We start from the raw sequence: 7,780 nt of genomic DNA on the forward strand, positions 1-7,780 counted from the left end.
TTTGTATGTTCTTAAAACTTTTTTTTTCCAAACTTATTTCTACTTCAAATCGAATTTAATGTTTTTGTTTTTTAAGTGATTTTTCAAATAGGATAGGAATAGGATAATCTAGGTCGACAAGCATTGGGTTGACACCACTAGGGCGACAGGCAGCAAGGTCGACATGGGTTTAGGTCAACATGGGTCAAGGTCAACAGGTTATTGTTTTTTAAGTGATTTTTAAAATAGGATAATCAAACAGAATAATGAATAGATGACAAATGGATTTGAGTTTTAATCCTATAGTTTTTAGAATTTCATAGGTAAAGCTTCTAAAAATAGGTGATGTTGCCCATAGCAACCAATAAGATTCTATCATTTCTCAATTGCGTCCTATAAATTGATAGACAGAATGTTTTTGGTTGCCATTGGCAACATCAACTCTTCATTTGTAGACGCTTTAGTAAATTTAATCCTTACAGTTTGCCTCAGATGGTAAGCAGAAATGTACTCGCCACAGGGAGCAAACTTACAGCCTGCATAAGTCATTTTCAAACACACCTGTAAAATGACTGTTAGGGGCTAATTGGTTGGTACTTTGTCTACTCTCTTTCCAAGCTCTGATAAATCTCCCCATAAATGACCCAATTAGCTCCTAACAGTCAATTCCAAGCACATATGTAAAATTACAGTTATGGGCCACCTGGTTGGCACTTTATCTTTCTCCAAGGTTTGACTCATTTCCCCCTAGAGCCCCATACACACTAGACGTTGGGGCTGCAGCCGATAAAGTTAACAATATCATTGCGCGTCCACACTGAGCGATGTCGGCCACCGATATCATTCAGCGATGTCACCGGGGGCCGCTGAATATGCAGGTCCTTTGGCTATATTGCCAAATTGACCTGCATGTTTATATCAATCATCATTAACCATGCACGGGAGTGCGCATCGTTAACGATATTGAGTGTACACACTGGACAATATTGTGAAAGCTATCGTTCAGAATGCCTCTTCTTAACGATATCTTTCACTTTATCTTCTAGTGTGTATGGGGCCTTCGTCATCCACCATTTGGTAGTAAATGGCATACCAGTAATGTGTGGTATATAGTGAGTTTAAAAACGTGACCTCCTTTCATCTCAATATATACCACTCATTACGGCAATTTAGTAAATATGTATTACACATTTTCGCATATGAATAGATGCTTCTTACATAAAGTTTTATATTACGGATGTTAAATTGTTGCGACTAGTTCTACTAACATGAGAAAATGTTGCTGTATACAGCTGTTTGCTTGTGATATTCTGTTTTTCTCTATTATCCCCAGAGCGTCTCATTACGTGAAGCCTGAGCAGCTGTAATACAATAATATGAGTTACCATCGCCGATGTAATAATATCTCAGAATAGGATTAAATGCTGCACAAATGTTTTATCTTGTATGGATTTGCTGCTGCTGTACTGATCAGATAAACGAATCGCAGCCTTAATGGCTGTGATTTGTAATTACTGATTAGATTATGTTTGATAAAAGGACATGTCTGTCTCCGTGTTTTTGTTTTGTGTTTGATCATTTATTGACGTAGGGGAGGAGGTTGGGTAGTGCGAGAACATTTTGGGAAGTAGAATTTTTAGTAATATGAACGGTAGCACAGTAGCTAGATGTGCTTCCCCCTATATGTGATTGGTGTGGATGTAAATACTGGTGTGTGTGCAGTGGACGAATTTACCACTTTAAATCGGGTGTGGTATAGCACACCGACAGTCGGGATCCCGACAGTCATTAGCCTGAGGTCGGGATCCCGACTGCCCGGACTCAGACAGGGGGGGGAGTGCAAAGAAGCCCCCTGCGGGCTCACTGCGCTCACCACACTGCGGGCACAGTGGCTCGCTACGCTCACCGCCTATTCTGTTCTCCCTCTATGGGGGGCGTGGACCCCTACGAGGGAGAATAGCCGGTGGCCATCGGGATCCTGAGTGTCTGGGTTTTGACAGTCGGGATTCCGACGTCGGTGTAATGACTGTCTGTCAGCCATCCGGCACCCTTTTATACCCCTTTCACACCAGAAATGCAGAGACAAATCCGGGAATTACATTCCCGGGACAAGCAGGGACATACCCGAGTTGGGACCCTTTCTCACCAGAAAAGTCCCTGCATTTTCTGGTGTGTGAAGGGGGCGGGAAGGAGGACGGCAGGAGATGGGGAGGAGGCGGGCAGTCGGTGGGATGGCGTCAGGCAGTCGGCGGGATGGCGTCGGAGGTGGGCAGGAGGTGGTGAGAATACTCACCCCGGTTGCTTGTCCTCTGTGCAGGCCGGGGATCCACAAATGACGGGACAGGCGGCGGATGAAGATGACGCAGCTCTCCGGCGCCCTCACTGTCGCCGGAGATCTGCGTCATCATCAACCACCGCCTGTCCTGTCATTTGCGCCCACCGCCTGCGTAAATTCCCGGCCGGACAGGACACAGAGGACCGGTAAATATACCCTACCCCATTCACACCAGCCAGGTCCCTGTGTTGAACCCGGGAACAACCCTGCTACCTAGCAGGGTTGGATTGCTGGCAAATTAGCCCAGTATTTTAGGGGGTGTGGTATGGGACTCCGACAGTCGGGATCCCGACAGTCATTATCCCGACGTCGGGATCCCGACTGCCCAGAGTCAGACAGCATGGCGAGCGCAAAAAAAAGCCCCTTGCGGGCTCGCTGCGCTCGCCACGCTGCGGGCACGGTGGCTCGCTACACGAGCCACCTATTCTATTCTCCCTCTATGGGGGTCGTGGACCCCCACGAGGGAAAATAGCGGGTGTCCGTCGGGCACCCGGCTGTCGCCATTTTGACAGTTGGGATCCCGACGTCGGGTAAATGACTGTCGGGATCCCGACTGTCGGGAACCCGTCCGGCACCCATTTTAGGCTGGTGTGAAAGGGGTATAAGTCAAGACTGGTCTGGCCCAAAGAGGTGCAGGGGAAACCCCCGTTGAGTCCCATTGTCTGTGGGGGCCTCCCAGGTTCCAGACTGTGCACATGAATCTATACATTATCCCTATATCCATATGTTACACTATACTGCACAGAACTATGGTGCATTTTCTACAGCGCAATGTTCTTAATCTGGTACATTACCATGCACGGACTAGCAGTATTGCTATATAGATTTATCAAGGGGCCCCGACCATGCACTCCTAATGATTAACCAAGCCTGTGGTGGGCGGCCACACCCATAACAATGTACCCCTAAAATGGAATCCCCCCTTGGTGGGCCCTCCATGCCCCAGTCCAATACTGCTTTAAGTTGATGTTCTAGATTCTTGAATGTAATATACACATATAAATCAGAGTAAGAATTACAATGGAGTGTGAATAAGAGCAGAGTGAATACATTGAAGAACATTAAAAATGGCAAAAGACTGATGTAGTGTTGGTTCTGTACAATGGCGCGGAAGGTCTGTGTCAGCAAATCGACATTAAATTCCTGTGATGTGATAAGTTGTAAGGATTTATATGAACAGTTAATCTTAATGGAAGTAGAAGGCAGTGTCCTGCTCACTACACAAATGTTTTTTTACACCTTAAATAAAGTCCACTCCTTCTTCATGGTTATACTTCAGAAGTTCAGGCAGAGGGACTGGAACCGGGCTGGGTGGGTAACTGCAAGGACTGCAAACGTTACCTTCCCAGCTGCATTGCGGTAGCCAGTGGCACTTTCCGGTAGAGATACGCACCCCTGAGCTGGGGTTCTACAGCGGTTGGGTCGCGGTCTGGGGAGGGGATGTGCCAGTATTGGGCATGCACTCCATACAAAGCCTCAGCTGGTTCCTTTGTGCAGCCGCATTCTGGTCACCTCCACTTGCGTTATTCCTCCTCCATCTTGTGGATATATTAGTTCCTCCTGTGGATATATCCCTTGCTCTAGTGTGAGCCAGATTCAAATTAAATTATTTCTTTAACTCATCTGTAGATGGTTTGTTTGGTAGGAGAGAGTCCTTTTGGAACCGACCAGAATTATAAATAGTCTTAGAGGGACCCAAACCAAATCCTCTTCCCTTATATTCATTGGTTCATGGAAAAAAGACGTCAGAATAATCTCCTGATATAAAATGAAGATACTACTTTCGACAAAAAAAGACTTTCCCTAAATGCATTGTCCTTTTCTACCAGCAGGTGGCACTAGAGTTTTGTTACTTGAATAGGATTTTTTTTTTAATACAACATAAAAGTTCATTTTATTTCTACCAAGGTGTGATTTAAAACTTACTGATGCTTTTGCAGTGATATACAGCGGATCACAGATGTGCCAGACAAATCTCTTCTTGATCAGCGGGTCAGACTGAGCTAGAAAACTAACATAAATGAACCAGCATCTTGTTGCTTGCAGCAATAATAAACATGACTGGTTTCTAGCTCTGTCTGGAGGAAAAGGCTGGGTGTTGCCTAGATTTAACCCTGTTCTATGCTTCAATACAACATCCCCAGTGCATGAAACATCAGATTAGATACAATAGTTGATCATTGATCATCTAAAATAACATTCATTTTCACATGATATATAAAATTTAAATAACTACTGTAAGATTTATAAAAATTAGTTACCAATAAGCATTAGTAAAACTGGTTCTGCGTATACAATGCTATGCATATTTAGGCAGGTGTGGAACAATTCTGAAAAGTAAGAACACTTTCCACAATAGAAGTATTAATAGTTTATTTTTATCAATTAATAAAATGCGAAGTGAAGAACAGAAGAAAAATCTAACATTTCAATATTTGTTTTTTTATGACGACCTATGACCCATACCCCTTGCACAAAGTTTCTGGAGGAACTTGTCAGGGAGGTTGTGCCAAACATCTTGGAAAACTAACCACACATCCTCTGTGGATTTAGGTTTGCACAGATCCAGCGGCAGCTTCTATCTTTCTGTAGCTAGGTCCTGTTCCACACCGCTGCTGATGCCGCTGTCCAGGAACCTCGGGAGCCTGTAGAATGCAATGATAGGCGCCAGGTCTGGCTCATGCACAGTATCGGCAACGGTGGTGCGCATGCGCATACCCAGGCTTTTATGAGCTGCATCGGCTGCAGTCCATAGAATCCAGCTAGGGCTGCACTGCGAGGAAGAGAGTAGCTCTCTACTGGAAGCCAGCTCTCTGTCTATCACAGCCTCGACTGGCAGTCCCGGATGTTGACTGGCAGGTCGGTCTTACAATAGGAAGCCACTGCCAGTCACAGTGAAGCCAGCTGTATGATTGCAGAGCTGCATTTCTAGCCCTTTGCAGAACAAACTGTCTTCTGTTACAGCCAAATATTTCAAATTTTGACTCACCTGTACCCCAGCTCCTATGTTTTGTGCATAGTTGATACACTTGGCCTTAATTCCACAGTGAAGGCCAGACTTCTCTGAACAGTAGATGAGTGTGCCTGGGTCCCACTGATTTCCGAGCTGATGGCACTGCTGGACTTCTTCTGATTTAGAAGGAAAGTAAGCATGATGTGTCTTTCATCTGATGCACTGTTTTATTGGCTGACCAGTGCATCTACGGTCCTCAGTGTTGCTCTTTGTTGTGCTTCCTAAGAGCATGAACAGTACATCTCAAAACCCCTAGTCTGCTTTGAAATCTTTGCCTGAGAGAGACCTTGCTGATGCAGTATAAATATCTTGTGTCTTGTTGCTTGTGTCTTGTTGCCATGGTGAATGACTTTGGGATGAAACTATTTACCACAACCTCACCTTTGTACTAAAGTTTTGGCTGTTCCTCACCCAGTTTAAAGCCTCCTACACAGTTTTGTCTGTTTAAGTTATACTGCATATAAAAACGATGATTATTATCACCTGTTTGGTATGATTGGTTAATACTACTCCTGACTACAAACCTACGATCATTGACTGTGTGCAAGTATACCTGGAAGAACTGATGTGGTTTTGAAGGCAAAGGGTGGTCCTGAGAAAGGGCAGAGCTAAACACCAGATGAGCATGGCTGAGGACAGAGTGGAGTGTCCTGGTGCAGTGACCCCCAGTGCTCCCCTAGAGGCTGGCCAGCCCCCGGGTCTCTCCCAACACCGATGCAATCACCGGCTGCTCTGGGCAGAGCAGCAGTGAACTCCAGCTCTCACCATCTGAACCCCCTCCCACGGGACACTGCCTCCCATGGGAGCGACAGCAGGAGAGTCTCCAAATAGCAGGACTGTCCCACTGTAATCAGGACAGTTGGGAGGTTTCCCCCCCCCCCCCCCCCCACAATATGGTGACACCTGGAAATCACCTCCCTTGGCAGCAGGCTTCTGGTTCCGTGCTCCGCATGCAGCGCACAGTGGTTCTTGAGTACTCCCATCACCGATGTGTTGTGTCCCGTGCTGCTAATGAGGGGAACTAAGGAACCCCTTTGTGCTGCATTTAGTTAGAATAGCGACAGCCCCTGTCCCGGACCAAGTGTACTTGTGCCCAGAAATTGCAGGACCAGAAGATATTCCAACGATTGCACATACAAATTGCTCATAGTGCGCATGCACCAGGCAGATGCATCTATGGCAAAAGGCTTTAAAGCAGCTTATGACTCCGAATACTGTAAGTCCCATAATGGCAACAGCAATGTAATTACAATGAGTTTCTGTTATCACGAGCAGCCAGTACTTCCGCTGGCCTGACACTAATCATCTCCACAAGTGCCCAGGACTAGGCTACTGACAGGTAACAAACCTCTGCCTTTGCTTTGTATTTCATTTCTAAAGAAAAAAAAAACTAATTTAAAAGAAATAAATCAATATATGTTCCAGTTTGCATGACTATTATTAAAGCAGCGAGGTGCTATCCCACCAGAGGATTGGTGGTATTACATGGAAAGTTATACTAATTTATTAGTATAATAAAAATATAAAGGTTGGGGACCAGACAACACTGCGCTCTTGTTTCCATGGCGATGGTCCGTGCGCTCTCTGATTCCATCCACTGTCTTCTGCTGCAATTTACAATGTTCATTAATCTGCTTCATAGAAACAGCAGCCGTTACATCAGGAATGTTACAAGTACAAAGGCATTTTGTAACATCAATTATTAAATGTATCAGAATACAAATGAGCTAGACTAAAAAAAAAAATTAATCTAAGAGATTGCAAAAAAAAAAAAAAAAGTAGAAAAATAAAATAAAAAAAACATTGTTCTATTATGAGATAACTGCCCTTTTCCATAAAATGACACCCCGACACTGTACAATGCTTGTCTTAGTGGTACAGGTTGGCGTATTTCGGTAATGCATATGAAGACATTATCCTGTGATGTCAGTTTCCTGGGATACTGAGCCTCTAGTGGATCTCACTCAGGGAAAGGAAGGAGAGGCGGTCGGTGTTTTGACAGCAAAAAAAATCATTAATATTTTCCGCTTCGGCAAACAGAAGACAGAACACACAGTGAGCGCTCTTCCTTGCGACATACAGGAAAACGGAACTTGTTACACATTTTTAGTTTAAAGGACCACTAAATGGAAAATATATAGTATATATATTTCGCCTACTGCGCTTTTAAGAATAAAACAAAAAGCAGCTCCTCTGAAAGGATCCCCTGTTAGAAAGGATTCCAGAGACATAAACATACAATGGGAGTTCAGAGGGCACTACTGATAAACCTTAATGGTAAACATAATAGCAATACAAGATAAATTCCAGGTTTTTTTTTATTACAAACTAATCACAAAGAAAATCTCAGTGAATGTACAGTCAGCTTGTTAACATCAGTTTAGATGGATATAATCTGCCTGACAAAAGTTTGACAAACTAATTATCCGAATTAAGAAATCCAATGCGTTTCG

This window comes from Crinia signifera, chromosome 5 (genome assembly GCF_055691185.1).
Source record: "Crinia signifera chromosome 5, ASM5569118v1, whole genome shotgun sequence".
Taxonomy (NCBI): domain Eukaryota; kingdom Metazoa; phylum Chordata; class Amphibia; order Anura; family Myobatrachidae; genus Crinia; species Crinia signifera.